At 36.7% G+C, this 18185-nt stretch overlaps 4 long non-coding RNA genes and 1 pseudogene across 35 annotated transcripts; all 5 read left to right on the top strand.

Annotated features, from left to right (window-relative positions):
- Nucleotides 57-2065, top strand: LOC104789772 (annotated as a pseudogene).
- LOC109133139 lies at nucleotides 2315-5896 on the top strand. 11 transcript variants are annotated; one of them, XR_002038264.1, is made up of 17 exons: nucleotides 2315-2444; nucleotides 2527-2682; nucleotides 2802-2854; nucleotides 2965-3055; nucleotides 3273-3406; nucleotides 3502-3632; nucleotides 3733-3808; nucleotides 3895-3944; nucleotides 4072-4137; nucleotides 4243-4309; nucleotides 4402-4506; nucleotides 4608-4671; nucleotides 4780-4834; nucleotides 5185-5258; nucleotides 5449-5565; nucleotides 5656-5766; nucleotides 5847-5896. It is a non-coding gene; the product is annotated as an uncharacterized LOC109133139 (long non-coding RNA). The 11 variants fall into 11 exon arrangements; XR_002038267.1 differs by having other exon boundaries at nucleotides 2763-2854; nucleotides 3279-3406; XR_002038263.1 differs by having other exon boundaries at nucleotides 2763-2854.
- LOC109133140 lies at nucleotides 6011-6535 on the top strand. The gene is made up of 2 exons (XR_002038274.1): nucleotides 6011-6161; nucleotides 6274-6535. It is a non-coding gene; the product is annotated as an uncharacterized LOC109133140 (long non-coding RNA).
- On the top strand, nucleotides 8125-11013 carry LOC109133138. 2 transcript variants are annotated; one of them, XR_002038262.1, is made up of 13 exons: nucleotides 8125-8382; nucleotides 8497-8616; nucleotides 8709-8780; nucleotides 8956-9002; nucleotides 9086-9175; nucleotides 9269-9474; nucleotides 9571-9664; nucleotides 9884-10046; nucleotides 10146-10258; nucleotides 10352-10502; nucleotides 10586-10658; nucleotides 10741-10855; nucleotides 10963-11013. It is a non-coding gene; the product is annotated as an uncharacterized LOC109133138 (long non-coding RNA). The 2 variants fall into 2 exon arrangements; XR_002038261.1 differs by having other exon boundaries at nucleotides 10570-10658.
- On the top strand, nucleotides 11178-17604 carry LOC104788162. 21 transcript variants are annotated; one of them, XR_002038255.1, is made up of 28 exons: nucleotides 11178-11264; nucleotides 11404-11601; nucleotides 11712-11795; nucleotides 11963-12072; nucleotides 12162-12288; nucleotides 12388-12491; nucleotides 12658-12819; nucleotides 12910-13233; nucleotides 13321-13352; nucleotides 13454-13594; nucleotides 13666-13716; nucleotides 13799-13845; nucleotides 13933-14021; nucleotides 14223-14320; nucleotides 14417-14510; nucleotides 14616-14778; nucleotides 14870-14984; nucleotides 15071-15143; nucleotides 15294-15417; nucleotides 15531-15833; nucleotides 15937-16129; nucleotides 16245-16328; nucleotides 16651-16762; nucleotides 16845-16919; nucleotides 17025-17113; nucleotides 17188-17258; nucleotides 17399-17419; nucleotides 17509-17604. It is a non-coding gene; the product is annotated as an uncharacterized LOC104788162 (long non-coding RNA). The 21 variants fall into 21 exon arrangements; XR_002038241.1 differs by having other exon boundaries at nucleotides 12176-12288; nucleotides 17188-17419; XR_002038253.1 differs by having other exon boundaries at nucleotides 13454-13537; nucleotides 17188-17419.

Genomic DNA, 18185 nt, shown 5'->3' with positions numbered 1-18185 from the left:
AAACCCCAAAACCCTCCGATTTCGTCACCACCACGTCACAGTTAAGAATTTGTGTTGTAAAAACAAACTGACCAAGGATTGCAAAAAAAAAACCCTAATCTACTCTTCCGCCTCACCTCTCGCTATCAATCTTCCGACTAAAACAAAGGTTCACGATTTCTTCTAATGATGATTTTGTGATTCCTTAATTAGTGTCGAATTAATTTTAATGTTATATTCGTAACTTTATTTGTTAGTCAAGCATATGTGAAACCCTTTTACTTACTCGAGATCTATCTATCGTGTTATATATATATATATATATATATATATATATATTTATCAGGTCTGTCACTATGAATTCAACAAAGATGGATACAGATATAATCAGTGATCTACCAGAAGCTCTGATTTGCCACATATTGTCGTTTCTTCCCACAAGAGTAGCTGCTTTGACTTCACTTCTCTCCAAAAGATGGCGTTATCTCTTTGCTTACAGACCAATTCTTGATTTCGATTATTTCCGTCCTTACCGAGAGAGGAATGAGGTTCATAGGGAATTTATGGATTTCGTGGATAGAGTATTGGGTTTGCAGGGGAACTCTACAATAGATAGGTTCTCTCTCAAGGATAATGGTCATTATCCTCCAGTTCGCGTGTCTAGTTGGATATCAAATGTGATAGAACGTGGGGGTATCGGATCTTGATTTACGCGGTACTGTGGTTTCGAAGCATTCCATGCCTTCAAGTGTCTTTGCGAGCAAGTCACTTGTTAGGCTGAGAATAGAAACTGTATATGATCTCGTCATTGATTCGGCACATGTTTTTCTTCCCAAGCTTAAGACTCTCCATCTCAATTGTGTGTCTGTTGTGTTTGGAGATGTTGGCGGTTGCCTCGTCAAGCTTATCTCTGGCTGTCATGTCCTTGAGGAGTTAGTTATGATTGATCTACATTGGCGTGGTTACTGTAACCGCTATGTGTCTTCCGAAACTCTCAAGAGGCTAACGGTACGCAGTGTAGCAGGCGTAGCTGCAGGGGATGCAGGTCCTTATCGTATATCATTTGATACGCCGAATCTTGTCTACTTTGAATACGATGATTATGTTGTGGAAAAGTATGAAACAATGAATTTCGACTCACTTGTTGAAGCTAGAATCGGTCTTCGAATGACAAGGCGTCAGAGTGCACATGCAAGCTATGGAGAGTTGGTCTTTGATGCAACAAATCTATTTATGGGGATAAGCAATGTTCAGATCCTTCACTTATGTTCCAACACTCTTGAGGTTTGTGTTCTTAATCCCATTTTGAGGTTTGTGTCTTAATCATCTTTCGGTTACCTAGAAATTTAAGGAAGACAAACAACCTTTGTTTTAGGGTTGTGTTACATATATTTAGTTGATTTGGTTTTTGTTTCATCAGGTACTTACTTTCTGTTGTGAACAAATACCGGTTTTTAAAAACCTGATTCACTTAACTGTTGGGACTCACGGGGACTTGGGATGGGAATCATTGCCGGCTCTACTCAAGAACTGTCCGAAACTAGAAACCCTCGTCTTCGAAGTACCAAACACATATCCTTTTTACTACATCTCTGCTAACATAATTTTTCAAACAAAACTAGACTTTACAAGTTCTTCTCATCTCTATATATATATATATATATAACGTAGGGACTCTCTCACAAAAGCACAATTAAATGTGAGGACGCTGACGGGTGTCTATGCAAATCTTCAGAGCTGGAGATTCGTAGTTGCCTATCATCAAGTCCGGTGAAGGTTTTGAAGATGCTCAATTTTGGCGATGTTCCTTTTTACAGTGAAGAAAAGGAAAAGTGGACGGCGCAGGTCAAGTATTTCCTGGAGACAATGCCGAATCTTGAACATTTGATACTGTGCTACCATTCTCTAATTGATGAAGATTTGAAAAGCCAACTTGAGAGGCTAGTTCCTAGGGGAGCTTCACCCAAGTGCAGAATCCAATTAACTAATATGTGATAACAACATCTCACCAAGTTATCTTCTTTACTCTTTGTTCTAGTTTGTAGCACAAAAGCATCTATCTAGTTTGGCCTTGGTTCTGCTAAAAACTAAAAAGAATAAAATCGCCTATTTTATCATTAGTTTGGAATCTAGACAGTAGACAAACGTTTTGTTTTATCATTAGTTTTGTTTTAAATAATCTTCTGGGTTAATTTGGTTTGGTTTCAAAATTATTTGCTTTGCCTTTGTACCGGTTTTTAAACACACACAAAAAGAAAATCCCAAACCGGTCTGTACCGGTTTTGTTTATAAATACCGGGACTACATACGATCTCTCAGGTAGGGTTAAACTAGGAGAATTAAAAAATTATTACTTCACCTTCTCTTCACTTCACGGGGAGCGAGAGAGAGAGGAGCGATTCGATTCGAGTGGCGACGACGAGGGAGTGGGAGAGCAAACGGACGTGAAGAACAAGTCGGAGGAGGTATCGTTTCGTATTTCCTTCTTAATTCATGAATCGATTTTGATTTTTTTGTTGGTAAGAATTTGTTTTTTGGGTGAAACAGGTGTCTGTGTTCGACTGTTCGTGTTCCAACCAGGAATGATGGATGATTTTATCTGACTCAGCACAAACACAAAACACACGGTCGCCGGCGTATTCTTACATCAGGGCGACGAGAGAGAGAGAGAGAGAGAACCAAAACAAAGTTAAGACTTAAGAGGTATCTTTCTTTAAACCCTATTGAATCAGATTTGTGTTTTCTTTTCTATTATTTTGGAATCTTACTTAATCAATTAATAGGTTATAATAATTGTCTCTTTCTTTCGCTTTGGTCTGAAGAGTGAAGACTGAAGAGTGATTCAGAACCAAGAATTAATAGTCTTCGCCTTACGGTAACAACATCAAACTGAGATTTTATTTCATTGTTTTCTTTGTTAGCTTCTAGAGACTAAAGATGATATGGAGATGGTTCACTCTTTCTTCTCATGTATTATTATTTTAGGGATGACTGGCCAAACAACAAGTCAAGATTATAATCTCTCTCTCTCTCTTTTAATTTGTTGCATCTTATCACTAGGGTGAATTTACCCAAGGTAGTTTTCACTCTTAATAACTGTTCTGATACCCAAATGTGGTCTTTCACGTTCCGCTTGTTAATTATAATCTTTTAATATGTTGATTGTTTTCTATATCAATTGAATATTTTCTATATCAATTGAATATCCTATTGTTTTTGAATGCCATATGGGTGTCTGCTCTCTCTCTCTAACTGCTAATTTGCATTTTTTCTCTTTGGTTTTCTCATGGTAGTTGAAGTTAGTACGAAAAAGACATGCTTTATGAGTCAACATTTTCTCAAAGAATTGAAGGGATGATTGTCGGCTTAATATAACCGGCAGGTTGACAAGAAACTGCAACTGCCCTATGGTTCTAACTCAGTGAAGGTACGTATACAGTTTAGAAACAAACAATGAACACTTACCTTATTTTTTTAAAAATCTTATATGTATTTACATTATCGGTTATCTTTCTTTTTCAGTGATCAGCTTCCTGTTAGCACCAAAATTTGACATGAACAGTGATCTTGCCTGGTGTTGTGAGGGTTTATTGGAATCTTTTGGTAGAAATGACAAGAGGCTGCATCTGCCCTTTGGTTCCATCTCAGGGAAGGTACGTATGTAGTTTAGAAAACAAATCTTGAACACTTAATTAATTACCTTATTGTTTAATCTTATTTGTATTTACACTATCGGTTGTCTATCTTTTTCAGTGATTTGTTTCCTGATAGCATTAAATTTGATATGGGAAGTGATCATGGTGTTGTGAGGAATTACGTAAAGCTTTTGGTAGAGATGTTATCTATTTTTCTTGATGGAGTTGTCTGCTTCTTTGTTAGTTGTTAATCATATATATGGGTTTATATTCTTCGCAGGTTTGGAGATGATGATGATGCATGCTTTATGACCCAACCAACATGCAACAGTTATGTAGAATCCTGTATCAGTGATCTCTCTAAATCCTTTTCTTTGCTTTAAGTGATTAAATCCTTTCAGTTATCCTATGTTTTTTTTTATATAGTTCTAATGGCTGAAGCTCTTCTCTCTATCAGGACCGTTTGAAGAATCTGAAATCAGAACATGGAAAGGTTCAAGTGTAGAACACCACTGTTGATATGGTATGGAATCTTTAATCGTTTTTATCCGCTCTGTTTGATTATGAAAGCTTTCTCCTTTAAAATATTCTACTCCCTTTTCTTGTTCTTATGTTGCTATTTGTGAAGGTACTTGGTGGACTGAGAGGGATGACTGGATTTACTCTGGGAATCCTCATTGCTTGACGCAGATGAGGTATGGATATACTTTTGTTTGTAAATATAACTCCTCTGGTCAGTATCTTAACTAATGTCTCTTCATTGTAATGACCTTATCTTTTATTACAGGGAGTATCCTTTAGGGGCATGTCGGTTCATGAACGCCAGAAAGTGTTACCTTCAGCTCCATCTGGAGAAGAGCCCTTGCCTGACAGTCTTCTGTTAACTGGAAAGGTTGGATTATCTTTAACACTTATATAAATATAATGTATCATATAGTTTTGTTTCCCTTATGATATGATCCTAAGGTGTAGTTCTATCTCTTTTCGATATAGGTGCCAAGCAAAAAGCATGTTGTGGCGGTGTCGAAAGAGTTGGCTCATCGTGCGGCTGTGCCAGGTTTGTAGTTCATGTGTATGCTCTGTGTTTTTGTGACCTCTAGTTTATTGGGTTTTGTTCCAGTAAGTGAGACTGAGATTTTTGGTTTTGTTATTGCTGCTTCTCCAGATGGAGATGATGCTGAATTATGACCCAAACGATGGAACATCCCTCTCCTTGCTCTGTAAGTCATCTCGAAATTCTCTCTTCTTTTCTTTAACTTGTTCTGTTCAAGTTTGTCTTGGAAAATTTGGTTCATTAAGATGAAAAGGAAAACTAAGCTTCAAATTGTAAAAACAGTTTTCTATGACGTACTGACAACAAGTTTAGGATTTGTAAATCTGAAAGTGCCAAACTTGAACTATAGTTATGATGGTGATGATGATGTCGTTTGTGTCGTTTGTCTCTGTTTGAGTGTTTGTTGCAATATTATTTTGTGTTTTTATTTTGGCGTAAGTACATATTTGTCTCGCGTTATGTAGTGGGACAGTATCTTTAGATATGATGTCTCATGATAAGGTATTTGTTTTGTAGAGCCAAGGGGCATAAAGACCAATGAAAACGGCGAAGAAGTTGTGTTTAACAGTGAGGTTTATGCTACCCTCGAGGTACATGATTGAAAATCTCAGATACAGATTTCCGTGGATAGATTGTTAAGTGTACATGATTGAAAATCTCAGATACAGATTTCCGTGGATAGATTGTTAAGTACTACGGACTAATATTTAAAAGCAGTTTTTATGTTCCTCAGATTGATTCAATATAACTCTGATGGCAATGCAATATTTTCCTCTGCAGGCCACTATTTAATGGATGAAACGAGTAACAACACTAGCCTCCGAATATGTTGATGTTGAGCTGTCACATATGTATGTTGACAATGCTGCGATGCAGCTAGTTCGTGACCCCAAACAGGTACGTGTATTTGCGAAATTAGTCAGCGTTGCTAACGGTTTGGAAATTGTGTAAATTACATTCAATGGGTTAATTATTTCATATGTGCAGTTTACACCATTGCTACAAACAACAAATTAGGTGATATATTATTATCCGGTGAAGCTTCAATGAATCACATGAAACATTGGAATGCTGCCATCTTCTAGTGTCAGTTATTCGGTATAATATAAAACAATCCGATCTTTGAGTACGCAGTAGTATGATCTTGTCTAAACATAAACCCTTCATGCTTAATACAGCGACCTGGACTCTTTGAACCTTTACATGGTTCTGCACCTGATATTGCTTGACAGGGTCTAACTTATTTCTTCAAACAAACACGGCTTTTGTTCCCTTATATTAAAACTACTTCCATGCCCCCAAAAATAAAGTGCACAACTTCTCTATTATTTGAATTTCCAGGATAAGACAACCAATTGGCAACCATGCTCAACGCGACAATGCTTCTGAAATACGGACTTGGAGAAGAAAAGGCAATAAAGAGGATTGAAGTTGCAGTGTTGGTTGTTCTGAACAACGGTTTCAGAACTTGAGACGTTTACTATGTGGGAACAGTATGTTTCTTAATCCAGTCTTGTAACACGTGTTTCCTTTTCCTTAAAAACGTCCTGAGTTAGTGTAGTGTACAAAGTACAATCTTTTAAAGATACATCTAACTTTGTGCAGGATGATTGTATGTCGAATGCTTTTTACTTTAGATGTTCAGTGGATCTAGTACAGCCTTGCCCGACAGAGCAACCTACTTGCCCATTTTGTCTTGGTAAAGTCTTAACCTTTAAATTATTCAAATGTATGCAGAAATATGGCTTAGTGTAGCGCTAGAAAAGTAGAAAGTGAGTACAGGTATTATTACTAAGATTGACAGTAACTCTTTACTATGTAGCAGACCTCCCTCATTGCACCTTGAAACATTTGAATATGTAACCTCTTCACTTGGTCTCCTTTTATTATGTTAATCACCCAATAGGCCTGGGCAAAAAAACCGGATCCGAAAATCCGAACCGGAACCGACCTGAAAATATGGACCCGAACCCGGAACCGGTAGAATACCCTATTGGGTCCTAATCTCCTAAACCCGAAGAACAGGAACCGAACTCGGAACCGAACCAAAAACCGAATGGGTACCCGACATACCCAAAATAAAATCATATATAGAGAATATTAGTTATATATATATATATTTTATAACATAGTTATTCAAAGTTACAATTTAAAATTCAAAAATATTATTTTTTCCTAGAGCAAAATAATGAAAATATTCAAAATAACCAAAATTATATTGAAATGTTTAGCTATAATTTTTTTTAAATTAACCAATCTTTTTTAAAAAATAATTTTAAAAATTTTATTTTAATATTTAACATTTAAATTTCCGGGTAATCAGGTAAAATTCAGGTTTTTGGATTAAATTTTGGGTAATCGGGTACAAATTACCCGAATCCGAATGATATCCGATTTTTTCGAGTATTTGTAGGTTCTGAAATTTTAGATCCGAACCGACCCGAACCCGGTAAGATCCGAACCGAACCCGAACCGAACCCGAACCGATATTTTCTGTTTACCCTAATGGGTTCTAAACTGCTCTACCCGAAAACCCGAACCCGATCGGTTCCTACCCGAACCCGACCCGAGTACTCGAATGCTCAGGGCTATCACCCAATATAACGGCTTTGGGGAGAGACTCTGGTCGGATCAGAGACTCTTCTCTTCATCCTATCATGATTTTCGAAGTCTCTGAGTCCCATGGGCGGAGCCAGTATAGAATCATCTGGGTCAAATGACCCTGGTGAATTTTTAAATTTGGTTGAATTTTTAGGGAAAAAATCAAATTGACTCTTGTAAAATAGCACAATTAACCTCTGTAAAAAAATTTAATAACATAATTGACCTTTTAAAATTTTTTTGACCCTGATAATCTGATTTCCTAGCTCCGCTATGATTTCTGACCGGAAAAGAGTCTTTCAGTTTTTCTTAACTTTTTCTGCTAATAACATAAAAGAAAATAAGCCAAAAAAAAATTATTTTATTATTGGGCTTAAAAAAGAAACAACAAAAGGCCCACTAATCCCAAACGAATTGCTTTTTTTTATTATTATTTTTTACATGAAAAAACAATAACGCATCATTTTAAGAAAGGGAAAAATGCTAAAAAAAATCTCAACTTATTTTTATTTGGATGTTTAATACCCAATAGTTTTGCATTGGAATAAAAATACACCAAATAATAAAAATATATCATTTAAAACCTAAACTAATAAGCGTTGTTGTTTTCATACCCACGATTTTTCAACAAAATCAAAATTCCAATTTTATCCCCGGTTATCTAATTAATTAATAATTTTAAATATAAAATTTTCGGTTTTTTATTAACCATATTAAACATTATTAATCTGTTCCAATCGAAGCAATAAATTAAAAAAAAATAGTTTTTTGTTTTTTTTTTGGGATGTGACCGTTTTCTCTATTTAATTGGTAATTTCCTCTTTTTTTTTGGGTTGTGACCGTTTTATTAAATACTCTATGACGCGCCACCAGTCTCCTGGAGAAATCAAAATCAGTTTAGAGAGAGAGAGAGAGAGAGAGGGAGTGCGAGAGAGAGATCGTTCGATTCTAACGGCGGCGAGGCAGAGAGAGAGAGACCGGTCGATCCTAACGGCGGCGAGAGAGAGAGAGAGAGAGACCGGTCGATCCTAACGGCGGCGAGAGAGAGAGAGACCGTTCGATCCTAATGGCGGCGAGAGAGAGCAAGCGGACCTGAAGAACAAGTCAGAGGAGGTATCGACGTATCGTTTCGTGTTCTTCTTCAATTTAATTTTTCGTGTGAATGTTTATTTTTTGCTTTTTGAAATTTCTAGGGTTTGTTTCTATTTTTGGGTGAAACTGAAACAGGTCTTGACTCTTGCGTGTTCGTGGACGAGGACTGAGACGATGATTTGATTCGACTCAGAACAAACACGCTCGCCGGCATGCGTGTTCGGTGACTCAAACTGATCAATTACAAAACAAAAGGTAATAGATATGTCTTTGTCTTCTCGGCGTTGTTCTTCTTGTTATCGTTTTTTTTTTCCTCCTTTCTAATGTGTTGATTCTTTTCGCTGCAGGTTTAGGGTTAATAACGTAGCTAGCACTACCAGTCTCTTTCATAAAATCATCAAAGCCATCCCAATCTTTAAGTCAGTAAGCTGCTTTAAATCACAGATTCTACTTTATGTGTCAATTTTATAAACTGTAATGCAATTTTAGATACTCGAAGAGCACAACCTCTTAAGAGAGCTAAATGGTGTCATGAAGCAGGTACTTTGTGTTTTCTTTGTTTCTAGAATCTCAGGTTTATGTTTTGTTTTGCAGGTTTTCATAAAGTGGATGTGTTTGAAAAGCTTGAAGCTACGTGTAAGGTATGAAAAAAACATTTTGCAGTACAATTGTTTTTTTTTTTTTGAGCTCTTCACAGTAACGTTTTTGAGTTATGTTTGGTTAGGCTGAAGGAAAGGAAGAGAAAGAAAAAGAAGATAATGAAGAAGTTGATGAATCAGAGGGAGAAGAATCTGACTACAAAGATTATTATTAGGTTCCACTTATTGTCCATATTAATTGTAACATTGTGATTCTTCTTCTCAAGTTTCTTTAAAACTTTGTTCTTCTTAAATGTTTGTATTTGTAGAATCAAGACTTCAATGATGGTGACAGACAATTATAATCAGGCAGATGATGGAGGCATAATATGGGGATATTAAATAGTGGGTTTCTTTCTTTCTTTGGGCTGAAACAGGTGTGTGTTCGTGTTTTCCAACCAAGACGATGATTTGAAGGATGAAGAAGGTTCATAGCAAAGCAATGAGATGATGCTCTTTTCGGAGCTGTTGGATGGTATGTGGTATACTCGGAACTTTCATTCTAATTTTTTTTCTTTAGCATACCATATTTGTATTTTGGATTCATCTGAAGTTAGGATTTTTGTTGCAGGTTCGTGCGGCTCTTGAAGTGTTTGTCAATTGTAAGACCGATAACAGTGTTACCACAAGTGACGAGAGAGTAAACAGGCCTGAACAAGTCAGAGGTATCTTCTCGTTTTCTCTAAACCTATGAATCTATTTGATTTTCGTGTGAATGTTTTTGCTTTTAAAATAAGAAGATACGTCTGACTTATATGGGAATATTAAATAGTTCTGCTATTATAATTACAGAGGTGGTATCGATGTTTTGCTTTTGAAATAAGAGTTTCGTCTGGTTAATGTAGGAGTTGCTCAATATCATTCTTGTTTCTGATTCTGCTTAGGTTGATCACATTGCTTGTGTTGTTTTTGATTTTGGGAAGTAAAGGTGCGGTAAACTTTGTTCAGTTGACAAGGCTACTACTATCTTGGAGGTAAATTCTTGATAACTGCCGGATGTTCTCCCAATTGCCTAAAATGTGCCTCAGCTAGCTGGATCTTTGGAAGGTTCTCTCTCTTGTTCTCTTGTTCTCTTTCTTTTAATGTTGTTTCTGTTTCATTTCATTTGCGAGAACTTACTGTTTTCTTTTGGGTGAGACGAAACAGGTCCTTGTGTTCGTGTTCCAGCCAGGACGGACGATGCTTTCTCGACTCAGGACACAAAAACGGTCGCTGGCGTGTTCTTACGGTAACACAACATCAAACTGATCGATTAAAAGGTAATATAGGTCTTACTCTTGTCGTCGCTGTTCCACTTGTTATAATTTTTTTTCTTTTTCTTAAATGTGTTGATTCCCATAATTTTGGTTCAGCAAAGGCGAAAAGAGAGCAAAAACAAGTCAGGGAGTCAGGGGTATCTTTCTAAACTTGAGAGCAACATCTTTCCAACCAGGACGATGACCACAAAACGGTCGCCGGCGTGTTCTTACAATTCTAACATCATCAAACCGATCGAACTGAAAGGTATATATAGGTCTGTTTGTCTTGTCCGCTTCCTCGAATTTGTTTTCACTTAGGCTGGTTGTTTTAGTGAAGCTTATATGCAGATCGGAGATATGCTATGGTCTGAAGAATGAAGAAAGATTCTGAACCAAACAAAAACAAAACCTTCGCCTTGCGGTAACAACGTGAATCTGAGATCTCTCTTTTCTTTTTCTTTTGTGTGTTATATATCTTATCACCTTCTCTTCTACACTCTCAGGATCCAAGCATTCTTGATGAATAATATCTGGTGGAAGTTTATGTTTTCGTGTCTTTGAAAGTGATGGATGTTCAGAGGACATGGCGTATTTCTTCAACTCTCATCTGATTTGAAGGTATACATTCTTGGGGTTTACTATGTGTTTCTTCATCTGAGTGTTTTGCTTTCGTAAATTTTGTATTGTATATAGGATCTTAATTAATGGGTTTGTTTATTTTGGAGATTCTGTGAAACATCTCTCCACATAAAACAACTCATCACCGGAGGAGAGAAGTAGCTCAGTCGTCGACGCAAAGACTCCATTGCTTTTCCCAACAATTCAGGCAAGTCGTTCCATTACTCAACAAAATCACTCAATACATTCGCTTCAGTAGTTCCCCATCCATAAGGGAGACTGAGACTTTTTTAGTTTTCTTGTTTGCTGCTTCTCTAGATGATGGAGATATATGGGGGTTCACTCTTTCTTCCTATTAACAATATTAGGGATGATTCTGCATTATATGGGGGTTCACTCTTCTTATTATGTAAGTCATCTCAATCCTCTGCTTTTCGACTAGGCACCAGAACTGACTCAAGCAAAAGGCAGTAATCACGTTCCTCAAATGTGGTCTCAGGTTCCTCTTGTTATTGTATATTTTAATATGTTGATTCCTTTCACTGCAGGTAAACGAGTGTTTAATACTTAGCTAGGACTACCAATCTGAGTTATCAAAATCAAAGCCATCACAAGGGAAAAGCTAGATGATGGAAAATCATGACAGGTGAGTCAGTTATTGTTTCAAAATCAGCAAGCTCTTCACTCCACAACTCCAGCTTTTGCCTGCACCACAAAGAAGTACACTACGTCTGCCATAATTCAAGGTACCTTCCATCAGAGTTTGTATTCTTAATATAACAATCATTCTGATACCCAAATCTGGTTTCACGTTTCTTTTGTAATAGTTTTTTGCGCATTTATTGCCTCACTGCAGGGAAACAGAGCTAGCTATACCAAACTGATTCAGGAAAATAGAGCTCTCAAAAGGCAAAAGCTAGATGATGCAAAATCAAGACAGGTGAGCCAAATTGTTACAAAATCAGCATGTTTCACTTGTAATCTCATCTGTAATTTATCTGGATTTTCTCAACGACAACAACAAAACAAGTCAACAACAACAACGGATAAAACCTCTATAAGTAAACTAAAGATCCTTATCATGATTTTATTTTCTTCTGTTTCAAGTTTTATCCTCCAACCAAGCATTGTTGATGAGTAATATCTGGTAAGTACTGGTTTTCGTGTCTTTGTTGATGATCAGAAGAGGACGTTGTTTTCATGGCATTTCTTCAAAGGTAATTATTCTTGGTGTTTCTTCAACTCCCATCCGAATGTTTTGTTTCTTTTATGGGATCGTGATTGATGGGTTTGTTTCTTTTTGGAGATTCTGTGAAACAGCTCTCTACAAAAATAACTTATCAGCGGGGAGAAGAAGCTCAATCGTTGACCCCAAGACTCTGTGCTATTCGAGTAAGTCAGGCAAGTTGTTCCATTACTCACAATCACAAAAGGTAATAGATAGGTCTTTGTCTTCTCGGCGTTGTTCTTCTTGACTTCTTGTTATCGTTTTTTTTTCTTTCTTTCTAATGTATTGATTCTTTTCACTGCAGGGTTAGGGTTAATAACTTAGCTAGCACTTCCAGTCTCTTTTATAAAATCATCAAAGCCATCACAAGGCGACGAAAGAGAGAGATAGACCCAAAACAAGTCAGAGGTATCTCGCTAATCCCTATTGAATCGGTTTTGATTTAGTTATTTAATCTGCTGTTATAATTACAGTGTCGTTGTTTTGCTTTTGAAATAAGAGTAGTTCCTTCTTGTATTGTATGGGGATCTTATTTAACTAATGTGTTTGTTCCTTTCTTTCTTTCTTTTGTCAGGACGGTGATCAGTGGTTTGATTGAGCTGTCATGGTGCGTCTCTGGAGGTCTAGCACTTTGAGCCCAATTGATCTCTTTATCTATCCTCGTCTTCTTAGCTTCTATCATGTTGTTAGTCGAAGCTTTAAAATGCCAATGATAAGAGACTGCTTCTGCCCCGAGGTATGAAGTTTAGAACACTTAATTACACTAATGTCTTAATACTTATATGTTTTTTACATTATTGGTATGTCTTTCTTTTTCTGTGATCAGCTTCCTGCTAGTTCCAATTCTTACATGACAAGTGATCCTGGTGTTGTGAACTACTTCAATTTTTTGGTAGAGTGATGAAGCCCAATCGTCAAGTCAGGCGAGTCAGACTCATTCTCACAATAACTCAATACATTCGTTTCAATTTCACATCCATATGAGAGACTGAAAACTTTATCTATCTCCCTCAACCAATGATCCCTTTTGTTTCTTTTTTTTTTTTTTTTTGAACAACAATGTACTACACAAGTGGAATCTCGGCGACAAGGCACCAGAATTCAGAGCAAAACCCTTGATTTTACTGAGCTAAATGGAGTCCAGAAGCAGGTACATTGTTTTTTATTTGTTTCTTCTTCTTTTGTTTTTTTATTCAAGCATGTAACAAGATTCTCAGGTTTAGGTTTCGTTTTGCAGGTTTGCTTAAAAAGCTTGAAGCTAAGTATAAGGTATGAAAAAACATGTTCCATTCACTAATGCTGCTTGCTATAATTCAGACTTAAAAAAAATATATTAAGGAAGCTTCTTCTAATTCTTTACTTTTGTGCAGATTGGAGATTTGCTATGGGTTTGAAGAATGAATAAGATTCAGAACCAAAAAGATAAAACATCAAACTGATTCTTGTAGTTATAGGTGTCTTTGACTCAATACATCTTCCGTTCTCGTCCATTTCGCTTTCCCAATCTTTGAGTCAGTAAGCTGCTTTAAATCACAGATTCTACTTTTATATGTCAATTTTATAAACTGTAATGCAATTTCAGATACTCGAAGAGCAGGACCTCTTAAGAGAGCTAAATGGTGTCATGAAGCAGGTACTTTGTGTTTTCTTTGTTTCTTGTTTTTCTTTCTATCAACAGTGTAACAAGAATCTCAGCTTTATGTTTCGTTTTGCAGGTTTTCATAAAGTGGATGTGTTTGAAAAGCTTGAAGCTAAGCGTAAGGTATGAAAAAACCATTTTGCAGTTCAATTGTTTTTTTTTTTTTTTTTGAGCTCTTCATAGTAACGTTTTTGAGTTATGTTTGGTTAGGCTGAAGGAAAGGAAGAGAAAGAAAGAGAAGATGATGAAGAAGTTGATGAATCAGGGGAGAAGAATCTGACTACGAAGATTATTATTAGGTTCCACTTATTGTCCTTATTAATTGTAACATTGTGATTCTTCTTCTCAAGTCTCTTTAAAACTTTGTTCTTCTTAAATGTTTGTTTTTGTAGAATAAATACTTCAATGATGGTGACAGACGATTATAATTAGGCAGATGATGGAGGGATAATATGGGGATATTAAATAGTGCGTTTCTCTCTTTCTTTGTGCTGAAACAGGTGTGTGTACGTGTTTTCCAACCAAGACGATGATTTGAAGGATGAAGAAGGTTCATAGTAAAGCAATGAGATAATGCTCTTTTCAGAGCTGTTGGATGGTATGTTGTATACTCGGAACTTTCATTCTAATTTTTTTTCTTGACAATATTATATTTCTATTTTGGATTCATCTGAAGTTAGGATTTTTGTTGCAGGTTCGTGCGGCTCTTGAAGTGTTTGTCAATTTTAAGACAGATAACAGTGTTACCAAAAGTGACGAGAGAGTAAACAGGCCTGAACAAGTCAGAGGTATCTTCTCGTTTTCTCTAAACCTATGAATCTATTTGATTTTCGTGTGAATGTTGGTTAATGTAGGAGTTGCTCAATATCATTCTTGTTTCTGATTCTGCTTAGGTTGATCACATTGCTTGTGTTGTTTTTGATTTTGGGAAGTAAAGGTGCGGTAAACTTCGTTCAGTTGACAAGGCTACTACTATCTTGGAGGTAGATTCTTGATAACTGCCGGAGGTTCTCCCAATTGCCTAAAATGTGCCTCAGCTAGCTGGATCTTTGGAAGGTTCTCTCTCGTGTTCCCTTTCTTTTAATGTTGTTGCTGTTTAATTTCATTTGCGAGAACTTACTGTTTTCTTTTGGGTGAGACGAAACAGGTCTTTGTGTTCTTGTTCCAGCCAGGACGGACGATGCTTTCTTGACTCAGAACACAAAAACGGTCGCCGGCGTGTTCTTACAATACTAACATCATCAAACTGATCGAATTGAAAGGTATATATAGGTCTCTTTGTCTTGTCCGCTTCCTCGAATCTGTTTTCACTTAGGCTGGTTGTTTTAACGAAGCTTCTTCTATGCAGATCGGAGATATGCTATGGTTTGAAGAATGAAGAAAGATTCTGAACCAAACAAAAACAAAACCTTCGCCTTGCGGTAACAACGTCAATCTGAGATTTCTCTTTTCTCTTTTCTTTTGTGTGTTATATATATCTTATCACTTTCTCTTCTCTACTCTCAGGATCGTTCTCTTCTCTACTCTCAGGATCGTTATATATCTTATCACCTTCTCTTCTCTACTCTCAGGATCCAAGCATTCTTGATGAATAATATCTGGTGGAAGTTTATTTTTTTGTGTCTTTGAGAGTGATGGATGTTCAGAGGACATGGCGTTGCTTCTTTGACGAGAAACTCCACAACAATAAAAAAGGTATACATTATTGGGGTTTACTGTGTGTTTCTTCATCTGAGTGTTTTGCTTCCGTAAATATGAATTTTGTTTTGTATATAGGATCTTAATTAATGGGTTTGTTTATTTTGGAGATTCTGTGAAACATCTCTCCACATAAAACAACTCATCACCGGAGGAGAGAAGAAGCTCAGTCGTCGACGCAAAGATCCATTGCTTTTACATTACTCAACAAAATCACTCAGTACATGCGATTCAGTAGTTCCCCATCCATAAGTGAGACTGAGACTTTTTTAGTTTTGTTGTTTGCTGCTTCTCTAGATGATGGAGATATATGGGGGTTCACTCTTCTGTAAGTCATCTCAAAATTCTCTGCTTTTCGACAAGGCACCAGAACTGACTCAAGCCAAAGGCAGTAATCAGAAAATTGCATAAAGGTAGTTGACATTCTTAATAGCCATTCTGATACCCCACCCCAAATGTGGTCTCACGTTTCTCTTGTTATAGTTTATTTTAATGTGTTGATTCCTTTCACTGCAGGTAAACGAGTGTACTTAGCTAGCACTACCAATCTGAGTTATCAAAATCAAAGCCATCACAAGGGAGAAGCTAGATGATGGAAAATCATGACAGGTGAGTCAGTTATTGTTTCAAAATCAGCAAGCTCTTCACTCCACAACTCCAGCTTTTGCCTGCACCACAAAGAAGTACACCACGTCTGCCATAATTCAAGGTAAATACCCTCCATCAGAGAGATTATAGTCTTAATCAATAACGATTCTGATACCCAAATCTGGTTTCACGTTTCTTTTGTAATTGTTGTCTGCGCATTTATTGCCTCACTGCAGTGAAACATAGCTACCTCTACCAAACTGATTCAGGAAAATAGAGCTCTCAAAAGGCAAAAGCTAGATGATGCAAAATTAAGACAGGTGAGCCAATTGTTCACTCTCTTTCTTCGCATGTATTATTAGGGACGACCGGCCCAAGTCAACAACAACAACAGTGGGGGAACAATCCTCTAAGATCCTTATTATGATTTTATTTTCTTCTTTTTTTGTTTTTGTTGTATCTTATCACCTTCTCTTCTTCTTTTTTGATTTTGTTGTGTCTTTGACTCAATTTGTCTTCCTTCCTCTTCCACTTCAGTTTGCCAAACTTAAAGTCACCAAGTTGCTTTAATTTTCACTAAATGGAGTCAAGAAGCAGGTAAAGACTTCATTTGACTCTCATGTTTATGTTTTGTTTTGCCAGGAGGGACGATGATTTCTTGACTCAGATTGTTTCAAGGATGAAGTAGTTTTAGAACGCAAAAACGGTCGCCGGCGTGTTTTTACAGTAAAACAACATCAAACTTGATTAAAAGGTAATCTAGGTCTTTGTCTTGTCGGCGACGTTCCTCTTGTTATAGTTTTTTGTTTTTAATGTGTTGATTCTTTTAACTGCAGGGAAAGTGTTAAAAACGTAGCTAGCATTACCAATCTGATTCAGCAAAGGCGGCAAGAGAGCAAAACAAGTCAGAGGTATCTTTCTAACCCTATTAATCGATTTGCCGATGTTTTGCTTTTGAAAGAAGAGTTTCGTTTTTGTGTATGGGATCGTGTTTCCTCTTGGGTGAAACGAATCAGGTCTGTGTCTGTGATCGTGTTCCAACCAGGACCATGACTCAGATTTTTTCAAGTACAAAAACGGTCGCCGGCGTGTTATTACAATATAGGTCTTTGTCTTCTCCGCTTCCCCGAATTTGTTTTCATTTAGGCTGGCTGTTTTAACGAAGCTTCTTCTATGCAGATTGGATATATGCTTTGGTTTGAAGATTGAAGAAGATTCTGAACCAAACAAAAGCAAACCTTCGCCCAACGGTAACAGCGTCAAACATAGAGGCAATATATATATGGTTCACTCTTTATATATATATGATGAGTAATAACATCTGGTGGAAGTATTTGTTTTCGAGACGTTGTTTTCGTGGTATTTCTTCAACTCTCATCTGTTTGGCCAGAAACTCCACAACGACAAAAAGGTATACATTTATCTGAGTGTTTTGCTTTCTTAAATATGACTTTTATTTCGTAGATAAGATCTTAATTAATGGGTTTGTTTCTTTTGGAGATTCTGTGAAACATCTTTCCACATAAACAACTCATCACCGGAGGAGAGAAGAAGCTCAGTCGTCGACGCAAAGACTCTATTACTTTTTCCGAACAAGTCAGGCAAGTCGTCCCACTACTCAACAAAATCACTCAATACGTTCGCTTCAGTAGTTCCCCATCCATAACTGAGTCTGAGATTTTTTTGTTTCTTGTCTGCTGCTTCTAGATGGTGGAGATATATGGAGGTTCACTCTTTCTTCCTGTTAATAATATTTAGGGATGATGCTGAACTATGCCCCAAATGGAAAATAACCTCTTCTTATTGTTCTGTAAGTCATCTCAAAATCCTCTCTGCTTATCTTTACATTTATTTTTCTGTTTCAAGTTTATCTATCTCCCTCAACCAGTAATCTTTTTGTTTTGTTTTTGTGTTTGTTGAACAATAAGGTGCTACTGAAGTGGAACTCGACAAGGCACCAGAATTGTCTCAAGCCAATTAGCCAATGGAAGTAACCAGAAAAATGTATAAAGGTAGTGAAAGTAATCAGAAAAATGTATAAAGGTAATGAAAGTAATCAGAAAAATGTATAAACGTAGTTGACATTCACGTGTCTCTTGTTATAGTTTTTCTTATTTGTTGATTCAATGCAGGGAAACGACTGTTGAAAACGTAGCTAGCACTACCAATCGGACTCA

This window comes from Camelina sativa, chromosome 5, assembly GCF_000633955.1.
Source record: "Camelina sativa cultivar DH55 chromosome 5, Cs, whole genome shotgun sequence".
Classification (NCBI taxonomy): domain Eukaryota; kingdom Viridiplantae; phylum Streptophyta; class Magnoliopsida; order Brassicales; family Brassicaceae; genus Camelina; species Camelina sativa.
This window is presented reverse-complemented; position numbering and strand designations above follow the sequence as displayed.